Consider the following 18,077-nt stretch of genomic DNA (forward strand, 5'->3'; position numbering starts at 1 on the left):
GAAAAGGAAATTAAGAAAAATAATTCCATTTATAATAGCATTAAAAATTATAAGATACTTAGGAATTAACTTAATCAAGGAGGTGAAAGTCTCATACAATGAAAACTACAAAACATTGCAGAAAGAAATTAAAGACATAAATAAATGAAAATATTTTCATGTTCACAGGCTGGAAGACTTAATATTAAGGTATCAGTGCTACCCAAAATGATCTCCAGCTGACCCTTGGAAGCCCGGGTTTGAACTGCACAAGCCCACTTATACACAGATTTTTTTTTTATGAATATAATACAGTACTATAAATATATTTTCTCTTCCTTATGATTTTCTTAATAACAGTTTTCTTTTTAAAAAAAAGATTTTATTTGCTTATTTGAGAGAGAGAGAGCACAAGAGGGGAGAGTGGCAGACAGAGGGAGAAGCAGGCTCCCCGCTGAGCAAGGAGCCCGACGCCACTCGGGGCTCCATCCCAGGACCCTGGGATCACGACCTGAGCCAAAGGCAGACGCTTAACCAACTAAGCCACCCAGGTGCCCCTTAATAACATTTTCTTTTCTCTAGCTTACTTTATTTTAAGAATGTAGTATATAATACAGTATATAACATACAAAATATGATTTTCAACTGTGCAGATAGTCAGTACCCCTAACCCCCACGTTGTTCAAGGGTCAACTCTACATATTCAATGCAGCCCCTTCCGAAATCTTAGCACAGCTTTAGGCCGAAATAGAAAAACCCATCCTAAATCTTACAGAATTTCTGATAAAGAAGAACAAAGTTGTAGGAAGCACACTTCTTGATTTCAAAACTTACTTCAAGACTACACTTATCAAAACAGTGTGGTACTGGTGTAAAGACGGACATACGGACCATTTTAAAAGGATAGAAAGCCCCAAAATGAATGCTCACACAGATAACTAAATGATTTTTAGCAGTGGTATCAATATCATTAAATAGGAAAAGGACAGTCTTTTCAATAAATACATACAGGAAAAACTGGATATCTACATGCAAAAAAGTGAAGTTGGACCCTTACCTAATACCAAATACAAAAATTAACTTAAAATGGATCAAAGATGTAAAGATAAAAGCTGAAACTATAACATTCTTAAAAAAAAGGAAACATTCTTTAAAAAAAAAAAGGAAAAGCTTCATGACATTGATTTGGCAAAAATTTCTTGCATCTGACACCAAAGGCATAAGTAACAAAAGAAAAAAGTAGACAAATTTGACTTTATCAAGTTTAAAAAATTTTTATGCATCGAAGAACACCATTAACAGTAAAAAGGCAGCACACAGAGTGGGAGAAAATATTAGCAAATCACATATCTGATAAGGGATTAATATCCAGAATATATACTGAGCTACTTCATCTCACAGAAAGCAAACTATCTAATAAAGAAAAAATGGGCAAAGGACTTAAATAGATCATATAGGCTACAAAAGAAATTATACTGCTATGAAGCAGTAAAACAATAAGTTATTATTTATAAGGGCAATTACAGGATCAAATATTTAGGAATAAACTTAGCAAAACTTTGTGAGACATCTATGTAAAACTTTTTAAAGATATATTATTGAGAAGGATTAAAAGAGGATTAGATAAAAGAATTGAAAGACTCAGTTATGTATATGGATTGGAAGACTCAATAGTATGAAGTTGCCAATTTTTCCCAAACTGATCTATGGATTTAATGCGACCTTTATAAAAATCCTTGCAGGTTTTATTTGTGTGTGTGTGTGTGTGGTGCTTAACAAGTAAATTCTACATTTTTAATCGAAGGCAAGTTCCAAGAATAACAGTCTTTGAAAAGAAATTAAAATCACGAAAACTTGTTTAATGAGCTATTACAAGGTTATAGTAATAATGGAAGTGTATTTATGCTTCAAGGACAGAAACTTAACTGATGGAAATGAGTAGAAATTCCAGACTATCGCCCAAGCATAAAGGAACACAATTCTTGATAAATTGGACACTTTGGAATAGTGGCAAAAGTAAAGACTCCTCAGTAAGTGATGCTGGGAAAATGAATAGCGATATGGAAAAAAAGAAAATTTACCCTTTTACACATTTATACAAAAATCATTTCAAAGTGGATTTTGGATCTAAACAGGAAAGGTAAAATACTAAAGCTTTCAAAACATTACAGAAAAATTCACAAGACAGTGAATGATTTCTTAAACACACAAAGGATTAATCATAAATAAAAGAAAATATTTACAAATGTGACTACAGTAGAATTAAAGATAATCATTTCTTTATAATACCATCAATAGAATAAAAGACACCACAATTCTATTTAAAAGATATTTGCAGTACCATGCAATAGTGTAAAAAAAGAAAAAAGATTTTTTTTTGTCTTATTATTGATTTCTAGGTGATAAATGTCAAAATGAGGATATTTAAATAGCCAGTGAAGATATGAGGAAATGTTCAATTTCATTAATCATTAGGGAAATGTGAATTAAAAACAAAATTCAATACAACTGTATATGTGTGACAATGACTAAGATTACAAACTGAGAGTAGAGAATGTTGGTAAAAGTGTAGAAGAATTTTCATACATCACTGGTGGGATTATAAATTGGTATGACATCTTTAGAAAGCAGTTTGGTTTTCTTTAGAAAATTTAAGAAATGCATCATCTAAGAGCCAGCAGTTCCACTCCTCGATGTATGTTTCAGACTAGATGAATATGTAACTAAATGCACCAAGAAACACACTTAAAAATGTTCATAGCAGCATTACTTGTAGTAGCAAAATATTAAAACCATTCCAATGTCCACCAAGAGGAAAATGCATAATGTATGTGGTGAATTCCATTGAGTAATAGAGGGCAATGAACTACGGTTACATAGAGCAACGTGGATAGATCTTACAAAGTAATGTTGAGCAAAAGAAGCAAGACGCAAATAGAACATTGTGCATGATTCTATATATGAGACAGACACGGCCAGGTTATAGATAGGGGTTAGCAGAACATACTTTGGTGATAAAATACATAACAACAAGTGAGGGTGATCCAGAAGAGTCAGGACAGTGATTGCCCTCATGGAAAGGTCATTGCCCGGGATTGTGGGGATTCTGGCAGTGTTCTCTTTTTTCAGCTAGGGGGTGATCATACAAGCTTTTGTTTTATAACAATTTATGAAGCTGTACTTTTAGATTTTATGCATGTTTCTGCGTTGTATTTTCCAGTAAAAATTTTAAACATAAAAAAAGAAATTTAGTCTCATTTTGCTCTTGTATTGCCTTCACTGAGGAAAATAGAAATTTATCACAATCTCTACCAAAAATTTAAAAAGTTCGTAACTTTAATCTGAGTACATAGGGTGTTTAAACCTGAAATTTTAACTCAGGAAGTAACCTTTTCATATCCTTTCTGAGGACCTGATCACCCAACCTAAAGTTGCCCCCATAATTTTTCATGTTATTTTATTTTATTTTTCTTCAGAAAGCAACTTACTAGGTTAAATTTTATTGTTTATTTGGTTTTTTTTTAAATTTATCATTATCTTTGTTCCCAGGTCTAGAAAAGAAGCTGCACAAAGCAGTGACCTTGGATAGCTTGTTCTCCTTGTATTCCTAGTACCTATAACCACGCCTGGTATATAAAAGGGGTTCAGGGAGTAATTGTCAAGTTAGTGTTGGTGCAGGTGATATTTCTCAAAATGTGTACATGGACATTGTCAATAAATGTTCCAATAAAGACAGTTCTCTGATTCAATCAGTTTAGGAAATCCTGTATCTTGTATTTTCCTCATGGTGATATGCAATGTATATCAACATGTTAAGGGTGGTGCCGAATCTTAAATATAGTGAATTAATTTCTCAGAGCATCTTCCAAACTTTGTGTAAAATATTTTCTCAGAGTAGCAGGCCAGAGGCTTGCCAAAAATGAGGAGTCTGACAAATAAATCCTAAAGAAGTTATGGCCCACTCAGCAAAACATATAGGAGTTATTAGATTATGGGAATGTTTGGTGACAGTGGCTTCTCAAGTTCCCAAGTCCTCAGAGAAGACAAAATGTAGTAGCTGATAATGATATCCTCCCTGCCCCAAGGTGGGCCTTCATGTCATTGGAAATTCAGAGTGGGTTTTTCTATATCTCTTAGATCCTAAACATGTCACCATGAAACCTCAGCATAATTACTTTATATGGTTATAAAACTACCTTTTACAAGCTCAATCTCTTGGATCTCACATCTGGGTTTGAGGTATAATTGCTTCCTATGGCCTTAGCCATAGGAAGTTACTTGTAATTATGTCCAGGCATCAAAATTTTGGCGTTCCATCGAACCTACAGTGTGATGAATAGTCCCAGGACACATACAGTTGTTCGGCAGTGTCTTGAAGAAAATGACCACACTAGGCCTGGTGGGGCCTCCTCCATCAAGGAAACTTAAAAAAAAAATTTAATATCTCAGAGAACTAGTGTCATATGTAAATATTTTGGAACAACTCGGCTAGGTAATACAATAAATGTCTACATATTAATTGAATTTTTTTTTTTTACCAAAGATTTATTCTATTTAAACTTCGGATGAAAATACATTGACAATGTTTCAATTTTCACGCAAATATTTTGACATAATATAAATAAAGTCAATGCCAACCAACAATATTTTTCAGGCCATCCCAACCTAAAGGTAAAAGTTGGATTGCTCGTCATCATTTTAGAGAAAAACTTCAAAATACACTGGCTTTTATATTTCATTCAGTTTTCCTCTTGATATCGATTTGATGTTTCCTTTGGTTATTTTAATATTGAACTCTTTCATCACTTCCTGTCATTGAGCTCTTGAAAGGAGAAAAGCTTGTTCTCTCCATTCTCATGTTGGCATATTATTTCCCCACTCCCTTCCAAAATCACAGAGGCTACTCTCCTTTACATATTTATGGCAAACTTTGACTCATGAGCCAGAGCATTGAGCTACATGTAGAATTCTACCCCTTTCCCAGTTAATGAGTGTGACCTTGCTGCGGAGGGAGAGTGGCTCTGAGAGCTGTTTTCCCTTAGCTTTTAGTCACAAATAATGGAGCAACACAGGTTCTGCACCATTACCGATGACTCCTCTGGATTGATGCAGCATGCTGATTGCTTCAATAAGAGCTACAATGAGAATGATTCTCAGAAATTGCCTGTTGCCAAAAAGCATCGAGCTGACCTGGTTGATGTACAGCCCATTGCAAAGAGACGAAGAGATTCTTTTCAAAGACGTTGCCAACCATCTACTGGGTACTTTTCATCTTTGCATTTGGCCGAAGGATCCAAATAGAACTGTATACATACTTATTTCAAAGACTGTTTGGGTCCTGGGAACAGGGCAAAATATGATTCATAATAGTCTCCTTGCATCAAATCATAGATTTTTTTGAAGCTGCTGTGCTCCTTTGTAGTTCATATAAATGTCCAAAACACATGTTGGTTCTTTGTCCATAAATACATAGAAATTCTGACTCTGGTCTCAGCATGTTTACGTATTACATTATTTCCCAAACCACGATTGAAAAAAACTGAACTAAAAATGAAAAGGTCGTCAGTAGCTGCTGGAAAACAAAATTAGTTTGGAATAACTCTAGCAATTCTCCAAGCTAAGTTTTTTTTTTTTTTTTTTTTTTAAAGTTCTCATTCAAAATACCTCATTCCAAATCTTCACCTCTAAAACTCAAGCCATCTGATGCAGACATATGCACACAGTGTTATGAAGAAATTAGGTTTTTAAACTGCTACTGGAAGGAGAGAGAATGCTTATGACAATTTAATAGGGTGAAGTCCAGCCCATATTACCTTCCTATTTTGTTCTGAAAGATGATGATGTTTTAGTGTTTCCTTTAAATAATGAGTTTCGTGTTCTGTCTTCGATACAGTACTCTTTCCATATGCCCTTATGGATAGTTGAATAATGATATTATTAATAAATGTGGTTCTAGTCATTTTTCTTCAATAAAGCTCAATGTACCATCCTACCTTCTCTTTATTATCTTTCCCTAATTAACATCAACAATACACAGGGCATTAATTAATACCTATATAATTATGATTCCTAATTTTATAATTTGTATCTACAACTTGATCTTGCCTTGAAGCACTATCTCCTATGGGAATATCAAAGAATATCTCAAACATTTATGAGACCCAGTATGAGCCAACATCAACTCCTGAACTGTGATGTCCTTGTTACGGATTGAATTGTGTCCCCCTCAAATTCTATGTTGAAATTCCAACCCCAGTACCTCAGAATGTGAAGTTATTTGGAAATAGGGTCCTTGCAGATGTAATTGGTTAAGATGAGGTCATATTGGAGTAGGGTGAGCCCCTCATCCAGTATGACTGGTGTCCTTATAAAAAGGGGGGATTTGGACATAAACACCCTCACAGGGAGAGTGCCAATGAAGATGAAGGTAGGGATCAGGTTGGTGTTTATACAAGCCAAGGAATGCCAATGATTGCCGGCAATTCACAGTAGGGGAGACACAGAAGAGATTCTTCCTCACAGCCCTCTGAAGGTGCCAGTCTTGCTGCTACCTTGATCTAGGACTACTTTAAATATCCAGAACTGTGAGACTCTACATTTATGTTGTTTAAGCCATCTAATTTTTTACTTTGTTCCAGTAGCCCTAGAAGATGAATACACCTTCCCACCCACCCGGAAGAATCAACAATGACGACAAACAGAAAACACATAAACAAACCAAACAAAACAACACTGTTATCAATTAGTGTTCTCTAGGTCCTTGGGGAACTATCCAGTTGTGCAAGTCAGAACCCTTGGAGTCATTCTGAACATACCTCTAGAGTTGACATGCTTGATCCAATCACCACCGACTCTTAGCTTTATCTCCAAAACAGCTCTCAAGTCTGTCCTTTATTACCCATCTTCAGTACTAGCACTGAGCCCAAGTCACATCATCTCTACCCGGAATAGCACAGAAGTCCCCAAAGTCCTCTTTCTCCCATTGGCTCTTGACCTTTTCTAATCTGTTCTCCTCTGTGCAGACAGAGCAGTTATTTTAAAACGCAGCTTTGCTAAAACCACCCCCACCCCCACTTCAGAGCATATGATTACTCTTGAAATCGAAAAAACAAAACTATTCTTGGTCCAACAAGGTCTTTGCGACCTGCGTTCCCTAGCACATCCTGTGCTGCTCCTTCCTTCTACACTTTCAGTACTATGGACAGGCTCTGTTTCCTCCTGCCTGGGATTTTCAGAATGCTGTTCCCCCTGCTTGAAATCTTTTTCCCTAGTCTTTCCCATCCTCCACCTCTTCATCTGCATATCATATTTAACTCATAGGACTCATATATATTCCTTTGTCAAATTTCTGCTCAAATGTTTATTTCTCAAGGAAACTTTTCATAACCACCTGTTATAAGGCGTTGGACAGCATTGCACAGAAGTCCCTTCCTGAAGGAGACCTTTCAGCCACCGCCTCAAAGGGAAAAGCGCAAGGGAAACCCCCAGGAAAGAGGAGAATTGGAGAAAACACTGCTGTGTTTAGCTGATGTCATGCAGTAGAAGATGGGAACTTTCCAGGTCAGAGAGCTCTGAAAGGTGGCAGTGATTTGGGGCTGATATACAGGGACTATCTTTGGGCCATTTATATAAGAGGCTCCAGACTCATTGTATTAACTATTTACTGGACCTTGCCATCCCAAATATCAAATAGATACCAGCAACATAAATTTCCCCAATCTGACCACATAATCTATTCCTGAAAAACCTGTTATTCTTATTTATTTATTTCTAATGAAATGGCATCATCGTCCCAGTCAGACAAGTTAAAAATCTGAGCATCACATTAGAGTTTTCTTTCATACTCCATCCCTTGTTCAGTTATGCGACTAGAAAATCCTGTATCTCTTCCTTCCTAATTGTTCTTGTTCTGGTTAACACTGCCCGATGTTGGTAAATGACCAGTAACCCAAATGGTAGATCAAATTAGAAAACTTTTGGCTTTTTGGGGCCATATTCTCTATGCCTCCAATTCCATTAAATATGTCCCTCATCATTGCTTTTAACCTTTTTCTGACTCTTATGTGTTACATTTAGTAATTCAAGTCAGGTGCTACCATCCCCAAGGGTTGTTTATTAACATCACTCTGCTAAATATAGTGTGCTTTCTCTGGACACTTACAGCATTCTGGTGTCTCTGTGACTGTTTCCCAGAGATTTCATGAAAATATTTTGGCTGTCCTTTATCAGTTTCATTTTGGCACATTTTATTTTCCTAGTCTCTTTGATGTTTTTTAAATATTTTTTAAATTAGGGGCACCTGGGTGGCTCAGTCGTTAAGCGTCTGCCTTCGGCTCGGGTCATGATCCCAGGGTCCTGGGATCGAGCCCCGCATCGGGCTCCCTGCTCTGCGGGAAGCCTGCTTCTCCCTCTCCCACTCCCCCTGCTTGTGTTCCCTCTCTCGTGGTCTCTCTCTGTCAAATAAATAAATAAAATCTCTAAAAAATAAAAAAAATAAAAATATTTTTAATTAGTTTCAGAGGTAGAATTTAGTGATTCATCAGTTGCATGTAACACCCAGTATTCATTATATCACATGCCCTTCTTAATGCCTATCACCCTGTTACCCCATCCCCTCCCCTCCAGTAACCCTCAGTTTGTTTCCTAGAGTTCTGCGTCTCTTATGGTTTGCCTCCCTTCCAATTTTCATCTTATTTTATTTTTCCATGCTCCTTCCCCTATGTTCATCTGTTTTGTTTCTTAAATTCCACATATGAGTGAAATCATATGGCACGTGTCTTTCTCCGACTGACTTATTTCGCTCAGCAAAATGCAAATGGTAAGATTTCATTCTTTTTGATGAAGATTCACCCACATCATTGCAAATGGTAAGATTTCATTCTTTTTGGTGGCTGAGTAATATTCTGTTGTATATATATTCCACATCTTTATCCATTCATCTGTCAATGGAATCTGGGCTCTTTCCATAGTTTGGCTATTGTGGACATCGCTGCTATAAACATTGGGGTGCAGGTGCCCCTTTGGATCACTATTTTTGTATCCTTTGGATAAATACCTAGTAGTGCAATTCCTGGGTTGTAGGGTAGTTCTATTTTTAACTTTCTGAGGAACCTCCACAGTGTTTTCCAGACGGGCTGCACCAGCTTGCATTCCCACCAACAGTGTAGGAGGGTTCCCCTTTCTCCGCATCCTCACCAATATCTGTTATTTTCCTGAGTTGTTAATTTTAGCCATTCTGACTGGTGTGAGGTGGTATCATTGTGGTTTTGATTTGTATTGCATTTTGGCACATATTAGGCAGCAGGAAGCCATTTCAGGAAGAAATAAACGGAACATCTCTAAACTGTTGTCTGTAGGCAGCTTTCCCTTGAATAAAAAAATTGGATGGGAACAAGTGAGTCAGATTGCTTCCTTGAAGACAGTTACACAGCAGGCTTCTATCCACTGGGGAAGCGGTAAGATTTTAAGTGAACAGGAACTGGCTTTACAAGCACAACACTAAGGGTATTTTTACATTCATTGAATTTAAGTCTTAGGGACGTGAAACCTTTTTTGTAAATGTCAGATGCCTTGTCTTTCGTTAGGTGGTACCATGGTAAATGAAGCTGCCCCTTATGTTGCTTTACACCTCCTTTTAAAAGGTACCAATAATAATAGCGCCAGAAATGGCTTACATCCTCTCCCTTTATTTTTCACCTGGACCTTGCTGAGAACACTTAAAAACTCTTGCTTAGGTTCATTGGGCTCATATTTCCCGCTGATAGTATTTCAGTATTTGTTTGAATTCTCCTAAAGTGAAAATCCATATATTGAATGCCCTATAAAAGTCTGAAGTAGGGGCGCCTGGGTGGCTCAGTTGGTTAAGCGACTGCCTTCGGCTCAGGTCATGATCCCGGAGTCCCGGGATCGAGTCCCGCATCGGGCTCCCTGCTCGGCGGGGAGTCTGCTTCTCCCTCTGACCCTCCCCCCTCTCATGTGCTTTCTCTCTCTCTCTCTCAAATAAATAAATAAAATCTTAAAAAAAAAAAAGGTCTGAAGTAATTTAAATTGAAACAAGATCAAAATCAGATGCCATCATTTGCAAAAAGCTTCGAAGCACTGAAAGATTTTCTGTCACAGAAAGCCTGCCTGCACGTAAGCAGGGAAAAAGGGATTTGCGTTGGTCCTGCTCAGGGTAGCGATACTTGGTGGGGGAATCCATTTGTCAACCAGGGTAGCTGGACTTGATAAGAAGATATTAAACTTCAAATGTCTCCTGGATGGATCTCAGACAGCTAGGATTGCTTTCTTTCAAGAAGCGTATGTGTGCTACTTATCACACATTGAGCTCCATAAGTGAATCCTTAAAGCCACTAGTTCTTTACGGTGCTGATGGCACTCCAGATTTTGGGAGAGCTCCATAGCCATTCTGAAATAAGAACTGGAGAACTGCTATAAGCAAAATCCTTACAGAGTGTATCTTATAGCTGAGTCTACAAAGGGGTAGATCTGGTTCTTTCTAGAGGGCATCTTGAGGATTATCCACAAAGAAGTAGGTTGAGAGTAAGAAGAGATGCCACCGTGACAATTGCCTATCTCAGCTAAGCAATGATTTATTCGTTCAACAAACATCTTCATGAGTGTGCCAAGAACAGTGAAGGGATATAGAGATGAGCAAGGCATAATATCTAACTTAAAGGTGTTTGGACAGTTTCCAGAGAAGCATACAACCTCTTATTGTAACAGGTGGAAAATATCCCAACAGGGACATCCGTGGGGTATTAGAGCAGTGCGGAGGGGAGCACAGAGGAGACCTAACTGACCTCTGGGTGGTAAGTTGGTAGGTTAGAAAATGCTTCCAAAAAAAGAAAAGCAAAGAAAATGAAGTGGCATTTCACCTTAGTCTCAAAAAGAACGAGACACGATCAATTGGACAAGGGTAGAGCAAAGCGTAGGTACAATAAACGGCATGAGAAAAGGTGTGGAACAAAGAACACAAGCAAAAGAATCACTATAAATGCACAGAAGGTGAAAACGAGGGAAGATGAACCAGAGAGATAGACTATATACTCGTGTGTAATGTATGTCATGCTAGAGGCTGTGCGGCTTCTTCAGATGTGTTCTCACATTCAAGTTTGGGGCAGAAGGCAAGTTCAGGCTCATTTTCATTACAGTTTTCAGTTTTATCAGTGTGCACAAATTTAAAGCCTTGTACTATTTTGATCCTGTGAGCTGAAATGTCTGGATGCTTTATTATATCAGTCTCCACTGGCTTCAAGAGTCTGTCTTCACCATTAACAACCATTCAGGTGAAAACTGAAAGACCGGTAACCAGCAGATGTCCCCCTCTATGACACCCAGCAGATGCCCTATCTTAGTGTGGCATGGAAGTTTTGTGGAGGAATGGGAGGAAAATTGTCTAAACATCAAGAGCCTGTGTAAGGAAAAAGTAGACCTTGTTTCTAATCCCAGTTCTGTAATAAACTACCACTGTGGCCCTAAAACATGTCACTTCACTACTTTGTACCTTGTTACGCCTGAGAAGCTAAACATGTCGTATAGGAGTGACCACAGAGCACCTTCCTCTCTAGCCAATCACAGAGAGCTCGGTGACTCCAGGGCACATATCCCCTCTTCAACAGGAGAAGAAGCTGTTTCAAAGGCAACTCTTCCCTCTGAAACAGCTTTATGATGAAGGATCAGTGAAAGGACAGAGAAGGCATAACTTGAAAGGTAAGGGACTTTGCAGAAGAGCTGGTAAGCTCCTGACAGAGAGGACCCAGTCTGTCCATTCACTGATCTATCCACAGTGCCTACCCCAAGACCTAGCCTAGGCTCAGGAAATAGATGCTGACTAAATGAATGAATGAGGCTAATTTGTTTTCATATTTCTGTAGCTGCTGTGAATGATTTAAAAGCATGGTATTTGGCCCTGCAGGCCAAGATTTGATCCCAAGAGAAAGTAATTAAAATCATGTTAATAAATTTACTAAGGGGTAATGAAGAGGTCTGAGAGACTCATTTTAAATTCCTACCCAGAGGAGGAAAAAATAATAAAAGATGGTGGCAGCAGATAAATTGGAGAAAATTGTTTCCTCGCAATTTTGTCCAGGATTAATTCTGACTTCCCCAAAGAATTATACCACAGAGATAGACTTGGATTTAACTCTCTTTCTTATAAAGTTTAATTTGTCACTTCAATTCATCAGTAATTTAATATGTATTGAGCACTGAATGCTGGACAAAAAAACAAGATTTTTTTTGTTTTCTCCTTTAGAGTAAAGAGGTACTTAAATTAGTATCCAGTTGATATTTGAATTGACAAGCACTTTTAAGTCCTTTGGTCAGTGTCTACATTTGAACAGTATGTGCCCCGCACAAGGATGGAGAAGAGAGGGTGGGTGGGCACAGGGCTGACCATATTCTGCTCACCCAGTCATGTCCATGAGCACAGGGCTGTGCCCACTGGGAGGAAGGGGCATCCTCTTCTGAAGACGGCAGCCGGCTTCTTTATGTATTCTCCAGCAATCTGGTTTCTAAGAGGGATCGTTTATTTGCAATGCACATCTCAACAGGAGACAAAAAACAAGTAAGAGTATAAAGTTTTTGAAAACCTTAATACATTTTTAAATTCCAAGATTCTGAAAGAGACATGTTTTATAATACTAATTGCTGTGTTTTACAAATAATAAAAAGACTGGTAAAGGATCAAATGGTTTAGTTTTTATGTTATTTTTGGTACAATAAAAGTTCTTCCATTTTAGGGAAATAGATGGCTTTTCTTTTCAAGATCTTTGTTTTTTGACATTAAAAGCTGAATTATGTTTTCATATGCAAATAAATGGGAATGAATAATAGCTAACCTTTTCAGTTGTTAAAAAAGGTAAAAAGATTTCCATACTTGGATAGTGCATGTATTAATATACAAAATAGAATTTTGTTGACATTTCTGTATGGCCATTTAATGATTATATTTTGCACAGAAAACGTAGACATTTATTCAGGGGGAAAAAGCAGCAAAAGAAATATTTATGCATAATATAACAAATATATTTGAAAAAGTAATGTTCTAAAAAGTTTTCAAACCATTCATCATTCAATTACTGATATTTATCTGATAAAATAATTAGAATGTATTGAAATGTTTTATTTGAGAATGTACATAATTAGCACATTAATACAGAATTGGAAATTACATTTTCAGAAATATTGTGTTCATTTTCTTCACCCACCAAAAGAATGTATTTAAATGTTTTTTAGCCATTATTCGCATAAAATTTCAAATATGGAACCTCACTATCTAAAACCCAAGTATGCTATCAATAGTGTGTTCTTACTGGGGTTAACAGGAGTATAGCGACAGGACCGTGGGCCTTTGAGTTAAGCACACTTGAGTGCAAATCCCGATTCTGTCACTTACACTCAGTTCAAAACTGGACAGGTCATTTGATCTCCCCTCAGATTCAATTTCGTCATTTGTAAAATAAGGTTGATAATATCCACCTTTAAATAATATTATGGGTTTTAATATAATAGTGTACCTTTTATATAATATTGTAAATATACATTTATAGGAAGAGAACACGCAAATAAAATCCCAGAAACATAATGGGACTGCTAAATTTTTTTAAGTTTTATTTACTTATTTGACATAAATAAATTATGTATATATGTACAAATCACATTTTCTTTATTCATTCATGTGTTGGTGGACACTAAGGTTGTTTCCATACCTTGGGTATTAAAAATAATGCCACAATGAACATGGGAGTACAGATATATTTTCAAGATAATGGTTTTGTTTTATTTGGATATATACTGTTTTCCATAGTGCTGTACCAGTTTACATTCCCATCAACAGAGAACAAAGTTTTCCTTTTCTCTACATACTTGCCAGCATTTATCTCTTGGTTTTTTGATAATAGTCCTAACAGGTATGATATGGTATCTCATGATTGTTTTGATTTGCAGTCCCTTGATGATTAGTGATATTTAGCACCTATTCATACTTGTTGGCCATTTGTATACCTTCTTTGCAAAAAAAAAAAAAAAATTATTCAGGTCCTTTCCCCATTTTTAATTGGATTATTTGGTTGGGGGGGTTGTTTGTTTTGTTTTATTTTGTTTTTGGGGGGTTTTTTGGCCGTTGAGTTGAATGAGTTTTTTATATATTTTGGATAATATGATTTGCAGATACTTTCATTTAGTGGGTTGCTTTTTCATTTTGTTGATTGTTTCTTTTGTTGTGCAGAAGCTCTTTAGTTGGATATAGTCCATTGTTGTGTTTTGGCTTTTGTTCCTTATATTTTTGTTCCTTATATCCAAAAAATCATTGCCAAGCCAATGTCAAGGAATTTTTCCCTATGCTTTCTTCTCAGAGACTTCTAGCTTTAGGTCTTATGTTTAAATCTTTAATCCATTTTGACTTAACTTTTTTGAGTGGTATAAGATAGGGAACCAGTTTCATTCTCTTGCATGTGAATATCCAATTTTCCTAGTACCATTTATTAGACAGACTATCCTTTCCCCATTGAGTAGTTTCGGCTTTCCTGTCAAATGTTAATTGATTGTATACACATGGTTTATTTGTTTTTTTAATTAATTAATTTATTATTAATTAATTTTTTATTTGAGTATAGTTGACACACTGTTACATTAGTTTCAGGTGTACAGCTTAGTGATTCAACTTCTCTATGCATCATGCTATGCTCACCACAAGTGTAGCTACCATTGGTCACCACACAACGCTATTAGAATATCATTAACTATATTCCCTATGATGTACCTTTTATTCACATGACTTCCTCAGTCCATAACTGGACCCTGTATCTCCCACTCCCCTTCACCCATTTTGCCCCTCCCTCCCATCCCTTTCCCTCTGGCAACCATCAGTTTGTTGTTTGCATTTACAGGTCGGATTCTGCTTTTACAGGTGGTTTATCTCTGAGCTCTTGATTTTGTTCATTTGATCTTTGTGTTTGTTTTTATGCCAGTACTATAATGTTTTGATTACGATAGCTTTGCTACATAATTTGAAATCAGGAAGTGTGATCCCTTCAGCTTTGTTCTTTCTTAGGATTGTTTTGGGTATTGGAGGGGGAGTTGTGGTTCTATATGAATTTGAGGATTTTTTTTTTCTATTTCTGTGAAAATCACCCCTGGAAAAAAAATGAGAGATAAGCTCCCCAGGCTGTCATTGTAAGTGAAAGTGAGCTTCAACATCTCAGATTCTCTGTTGCTTCATTTAAGACCAGGTACCTCTTGTAGACACCTGTGCTCAAACTCATCCTTATGAAATGTAATCTTTAAGTTAGGGCTTCAAAATCTGTAGACACTATGTCTAAACCTTATTGTTATAACAAAAAGTGCCCTATTGCTGCTAATTTATTCATTCACGAAATCAATCCTTGCTGACATCTACCAGGCCTTATGCTCAACCTTGGGGATTCAGTGATGAATAGGAAAGATAAAATCCCTGTCCTCAGAGCCTACAAATTCTAGTAGGAGTGATAGACTATAAATAAGTAAATAAATAAATGAGTATGTAATTCCAAGTTATCCTACGTCTTGTGCCAATGTCCTCCAGCTGAAGACCACTGGAAATACCCTCACATGAAGTTGGGTTTACTGATACTGGATATCTCATTATTTGCGAAATCATGTGATTTCTCATTAAGGGGGTTTAAGTAGGGGCCTTTTACAGGACTTGAGCTTGTGTTAGGTGCTTTGGGGAATATTCCAGAAGTGTGGTTTTGCTCTGGTTTGGGTGTTTTCAGAATGTGAAGGTGATTCCGAAAAAAAAAAAAAAAAGAGGGCAATTTTTTTGGGTGTTATAATAGTTTTTATCCAGGAAGTGGAAGAACAGAGAAGAATTAAAGCAATAGTTGGTTAAGAAGCAGTGGTCACTCAAATTATGTGGGAAAGGAGGGTGGATGTCTGATCATTTTTGCGGTTTACAGTGTTCTTGTTTTTGTTTTGCTCAGACAGAGTGGGCTTGTTGATTGTCTTTTGCCATCACAGTTAGAGTGACCTTGTCTAAAGTCTTAGTTCAATGGAATTATTCATGTTTAACAGGAGAAATCTGTGGCCTAGCTCTAGTGGTGCCAGGCCAACTCCCAGCTAATGGCTCTCAGTGACTGTTCTGTTTTGTTTTTCTTTTTCAAATGTTCAAAAAAATAGAGCAAGTTAAATGGAGACACTCTTGTACGAAGGTTATTTAAGACAGGATGTTAAGAAAAGGTCTCATTGTACATATCATATGTGCAGAGATCTGGATGATCTGAAGAAATAAACCCTGAGAAGGCCAGCAGAAGACCATAACAATTAAAATAAGGGTTGAGATGTTGTATCAACCAGGTTAAAAAGTATAGTGTTTTAAGTAACTTAAAATGCATTTCTCTTTCAAGTAATGGTCTGGTTGGCCCAGGATGGTGAGGCAGCTTTTTTCCATGAAGTTGTTTAAGGTGTAAGCTCTATCAATCAATGCCATCCTCCAGAAAATGATATTCTTTGTGTGGTTAAAATAAATTCATATTTAAGACACAAAAAATGAGGAAAAAGTCAAAGTTTAGGGAATGAGGTTTCTGTTTAAGTTATAAAGGACCCACAAGTTGAATACATATTTTTTTTTTTCCCACTTGATATCCCATTGGCTCCAACTTAACCATTCCTACCTACATGTAGTCTCTAAGTGGGTGTTTTCACAGGCTCATATAAGATAGAAAGTCAAGATGTTCAGGGTAACAAGAGAGTGATTTTAGTTTTGGCCCACAGAATCTAAGCCAAGTAAAAAGCACAGTGGGGTCATGAGTAGAAGGTGAAGAGTGAAGGAGGTTGAGATAATGGATTAGTTGGCATGAGAGTGTTAGGTTATATGAACTGGAAAGAGAAGATGACGTGTAGAGAGCAGAGTGCTTACAACTGAGATTTTGGAGAGGTTGAATTTATTGGTAGTAAAAAGTTCTATGGTGTGACCATGAAGCGATTGATGATGAAATGGATTAAATGTTTATTACTGGAAGTGAAGATGTCATGAACTGAGAAGGGAGATTATTGGATGGCTCTTGCACATGGACATGGAAGTCCTCAAGGACATTGAATGAAGCAAGTAATTAGGAGATCAGTAGTTGCTCAAAACAGAAGGTTAGTATGAAATTGTGTTATGCTCCGTAGTTTTTGAAAGAGAAAGAAGAAAATAAGATTAAAGTGGCTGGAAGAATGTCAAATATAGTGTATTATGAATATGTTCAAACTCCATTCTAGGCATTTTATATATATAAAACCATTTTATCCCCCTCCAAATCCCATTATTATCCACATTTTGTAGTTGAGGAAACAGAGGTTAAATAAGTTGTCCAGGGTTACTAGTGAAAAGTAGAGTTGAATCTGGACATTCTGATTCCAGAGTACACACTCATAAGCACTAGGAAATAGTTTTTGCCTTAGGATCAGGGAGTCGGACTTTTTTTTTTTAAGATTTATTTATTTCAGAGAGAGAGAGAGAGCACAGGTGGGAGGGGCAGAGGAAGAGAGAATCTCAAGCGGACTCTGGGCTCAGCGCAGAGCCCAATGTGGGGCTCGATCTCATGACCCTGAGATCATGACCTGAGCCGAAATCAGAAGTCAGCTGCCTGACCAACTGTGCCACCCAGGCACCCTCCTTGGGCACTTTTTAATGTTGAAGCTGATGAGATGGTGAAAGACAGTTGAGTGGTGGTCATGAGAAGTCATGGCTTTACCAGAAAAAGTCAGAGACTACTACCCTGTTGTTATATCCTACTGAGTGGGATTTAGCCTAGGGGTAGGGCAATCTTATCAAAAGTACATGGAGTTCTGAAGCCTCCTTCATTCCACAACTTCAATTCTGATATCTTCTCTCATATGTGACTATGAACTAGGTTGCAGCCCTGTGAGGAGAGGTCTTCCTAGACCTCTGTTAAGAGTGAGAATCTAAAAAGCCACAGCTAATGGTGGAATGTATAGACTGTGAGGGCTTATGAGACTGTAAGTATGGTCTTAAAAGAAATTTATGAGGAATTATTTCAAGTATTCCTTCTGCCTCAGAAATGTTCTTCTAGTTAGAAAAAATATTAGGCACATAAATTCTTCAGTCAAATTAA

The sequence above is a fragment of the Neomonachus schauinslandi genome, chromosome 5 (assembly GCF_002201575.2).
Source record: "Neomonachus schauinslandi chromosome 5, ASM220157v2, whole genome shotgun sequence".
Taxonomy (NCBI): Eukaryota; Metazoa; Chordata; class Mammalia; order Carnivora; family Phocidae; genus Neomonachus; species Neomonachus schauinslandi.